Source organism: Mandrillus leucophaeus, unplaced genomic scaffold (genome assembly GCF_000951045.1).
Source record: "Mandrillus leucophaeus isolate KB7577 unplaced genomic scaffold, Mleu.le_1.0 Scaffold628, whole genome shotgun sequence".
NCBI lineage: Eukaryota > Metazoa > Chordata > Mammalia > Primates > Cercopithecidae > Mandrillus > Mandrillus leucophaeus.
Genome location: NW_012106786.1, coordinates 498,812 through 502,865, shown reverse-complemented (window position 1 = coordinate 502,865; position 4,054 = coordinate 498,812). Strand labels below are relative to the sequence as shown.

The 4,054-nt window shown below is 60.6% G+C and overlaps 1 pseudogene; it reads left to right on the top strand.

Annotated features, from left to right (window-relative positions):
• Nucleotides 1-2,242, top strand: part of LOC105554114 — a 2,613-nt pseudogene extending 371 nt beyond the window's left edge.
• Nucleotides 2,243-4,054: the final 1,812 nt, after the last annotated feature.

The following is a 4,054-nucleotide window of genomic DNA, read 5'->3' as shown; positions in this document are numbered from 1 at the left end:
CTCCTCCTGCACCCAAAGGCAGGACATGAAGGGTGCTGCTGGGGCCTGACTAGCCCTGGGCCTGCCCGTAGGTGGAAGAGCAGCTGATCCGCTACGTGCACGACGGGAGCGAGACACTGACAGACAGTTTTGTCCTGATGACTGACACCTCCGAGATGGGCTGCCAGAGCCATCCTGTGGCCTTCACTGTCACCATCCTGCCTGTCAATGACCAACCCCCCTGTCCTCACTACAAACACAGACCTGCAGGTGACAGTATTCCTGGCACCATCCCCCATGTCTGCTTCGAGAAAGAGGCCAGCGTCCCCTACTTCCCAGCACAGAGCTCCCCGTCTTTGAACCTCAGTTACCTCCTCTGCAAAATGGGGACGCTGCCGCATGCCTCACGGGGTTGTTGGAAGGAGAGTTGTGAGATTGTGCTGAAATAGAGCACAGGTGGGAGGTTTTGTTATGGACGCTTGCAGGTAAGGTAGGCAGACTTCTGAGCGGCCACAGGTGGCTCTGCTGTTCCTTCTCCTGTGGCTCAGGACCAGAACTCCTGACAGAATCACTTACAAGCCCGTAAGGGCAGGTGTCAGGGCAGGAGCCAATAAGCTTCCCACCTTCACCCCAGCAAGTAAAGGCCATGGCTTGGCTCCCCAAACTCCTGCCCCTTGTGCCACAGCAGAGCAGGGCCCCCATTTGGCAGAGGTGGAAGTTCAGGCCCAGACATGGGGTGGAACTTCTCCATGCTTGTGAAAGTAGTTCTGGTAGAACATAAAGGGCATGGCTTCACTAAGCCCACATGGCAGGGCTTTGAATGCTGGCTTCTGGGGTGCGTCCTCCTGGGTCAGCAAGAGTCACTGAAGGTTCCACAGGAGAGCTGACTTGGGCTGTCTCTGACATGGGGCGCTGAGGGGGGCTTTGGTGGTCTAGGATGTGCCCATAGAGGGTGGCCTCATGGTGCAGAGGCCACAGGCCCCTGGAACCACAAGCCAGGACAGCTGTGTGTCAGTATGGCCTCCAGGTGGTGCCATCCACCCGTGTTTGGTCTGGGAGCCCAGCAATGGGGCCCTGTCCCCCACATTATGGCCCCTTCTGCCAAGACTCAGCCTGAGGGCTCCCTAGGGCCAGGGAAGGAAGCCCAGGAATGCCAGAAGGCTCTGTTTCCCGGGCATGTGAGTCCCACCGCAGCTCTGCCCACAAGTAATTGACCCACCAAGACTGGTACCAGGACCTCAGGAACAGGCGCCTGCTCTGCTTGCAAGTGGGAGGCCTGAAAAAGGGTCCCCTTCACCCAACATGAGGAGGGCCCGTAACTGCTCTGGAAGCACCTGGGCCCATCGCAGCGCTGATTCTGTGCTGCAGAACATGCCAACCATCAGCCCCCCACTCTCCACGCCACCCACCCCTCCCTCAGCCGGAGGGAGGGCCCGTTTCTAAAATCACCATTCCCACCTGTGCCCGGCCCTGGCCAGGCACACACGGAAGCTCTGAAAGGAGACCCCTGCCCCACCAGTGAGACAGATTAAGGAGCACTGTTGGTCAATGTTGGGGATTTCTGGGGGTGAGAACTTGGTGAGGGTAAGAACTGGGGCCTTCCCGGGTAGGGGACACAAGCTGGCCTTGAGGGACACGCAGGACTAGGGCAGATGGAGAGCAAGGAAGCTGGGCCTGGAGGGTGACCTTCCCTGGGGCCTTCCCTGGAGTGACAGGGAAGGTGAATGTGGGGAGGGCCCTTTGTGCAGGGGAGCCAGAGCAGTGCCAGCCTCGATGCCACCTGAGGGCCTGAGCCGCAGCAGAGTTGAAACCCTGGTGGCAGCCCAGGGCTGGGGAGGAAGGGGTGGGTGAGCAGGGCAAGGCAGAACCTTCACAGGCCTGTGTTCCCAGATGTGGGAGGGGGCCACTGCGCCCATCCCTACAGAGGCCCTGAGGAGCATGGACGGTTACTCTGGGCCCCTGAACATCTGGTTTACGCCATTGAGAAGCCCAGCAAAGGGCGGGTAGTGCTGTGGGCAGCGCCGGGCACCGAGGTGCGCAGCTTCATGCAGGCCCAGCTGGGCGGTGGGCTCGTGCTGTTCTCACACAGAGGTGGGTGCTGATGGCCAGGCCCTGGGTTCCTGCTGCCTGCAGGGGTGCCCTGAGATGGGGAGCCAGCTCGGGCCAGCCGGACCCAATGACTCTGTCTTCAGGAGCCCTGGACGGAGGCATCTACTTCGGCTTCTCTGATGACAAGCACACTTCCTCCAGACACTTCTTCTGAGTGATGGCCCAGAAGCAAGTGCTCCTCTCGCTGGAGGGCAGCCAGACGCTGACTGTCTGCCCGGATGGGTGTGCTGATTGTGGGCATTCCGGGGTGTGCCAGGAGCTGGGGCAGAGCTGAGGGTGGCACGCCAGGGTCACGCTGCTTCTCTGCAGAGACAGGCCTGTGCCTGGATTTCAAAGGGTGGTGGCCCCTTTTGCCTCTGTCAGGGTCTGTCCAGCCATTCAGCAGCCAGAGCCTCAGAGCCAGCTCCAGCGTAGGCACCAACCCTCAGCTCCTGCTGTACGGTGTGGTCCTGGGCCCCCAGCCGGGCCGGCTGTTCCATGCCCAGCAGGACAGCATAGGGGAGGACATGGTGCACTTCACTCAGGCAGAGGTAAGGGCCTCACTCTGCAGCCACCACTCAGATGCCCACAGCCTCAGGTGGCCGCTGTGCCACGGACATCATGTGGACATGGGTGCAGATTCCAGCATCGCTGGCAGCAGACGCTCCGGGTCCTGCCATGGCCCAGGCCCTGGTGTCCTGCCCTCCAGGAGCCACCAGGCTGGCAGAGCAAGTTCATGTTCCCAGAAGGAGAAAGAAGGATGCAGGAAGTTGGGGATACAGGGCCCTAGAGCAGGGCTGGGGTCTTGGGGTGTGGCTTCCAGAAGAAAGCTACAGCCAGACCCAAGGGTCTGGAGAGGGGGCACTAGTGGTGCCCCAGTAGCTGGCGAGGGGCAATGCTTGGTCCAGAGGGTTGGAGTTGGAGGTGAAGCAGCTGCTGGGCCTGTGGGCAGAGGCGTGAGCCTGGGGCTCAGGTCAGGTGCCAGCCAGAGACAGTGGATCCTAGGGGCAGATGAGCTGATGAAAGGCAGCTGAGTCAGCCAAGAGGGTGAAGCCACGGTTCATCCGTCCTGGTGGCTTCAGAGACCACTAGGAAGAACTAGAGCTCTCAGCCGTGGGTAGCAGCAGACTCTGTGATAACTGTGCCATGGGGGCCAGCCCAGTCATTGCTTAAATGAACACCTCTCCCCGAAGGCAGAACAGGAGTTGTTTCATAGCAGGGCAGAGTGGCGCAGACTTCCGTGGGCCGTCCTGGGCAGGTGGTGCACCTGATGCTCCCGCCAGGAGGCTGCGTGGGCATCTGGATCCAGCACATGATCACAGTGAGTTCTGGGTAGGGAGCGGTCTTGTGGGGCGCAGAGCTGACTCTGTCACTCAGGAGCCATGGCACGCGGTACTGCCCCAAGTACCTCCAGAGGGGTCTGGCTCGCTGGTCCCCCCGCCAGCCCTTGAAAATGGCACAGCCCACCCCAGCCCCCTTTCCAAGCTCCCTTGCTTGGGCAGGGACCTCCTGAGCCTGGCACTCTCCCTCCTGAGAGGCGCAGATGGTATTCAGCAAGTGCAAAGCCGAGGTTTCTTGGGCCTCTCACATCAACACCTCCCAGGCCAGGTTCTGTATTTCCCTGGAGCCCCACTCCTGCTATGGCCCCCTCCCCACAATGAGATATTCATCAGGCTGGTGTCTACAGCTGCTGTGTACCCTCAGTTGCTGGGAGCCTTTGTCAAGAATGCACAGGAATGGGGAGGGCACGGGACCCGGCCATCAGCAACCGTCGCGCACTCTATAGTCCCACGTTACTCAGAGCTTCCCCTTGCCCCAGCAATATGAAGGACTAGACTGAATGGGCACCAGGGTACCAGGTTGGCAGCGCCACAAAGGCAAGTGGGGAAGAGGCTACATGGGCTATCTGGCCCACTCAGGGAGGAGGGCAGGACTGGGGATTGTCTTGACAGCAGCCCTGTCCCACAATACTGAACTGGGCAGGGAA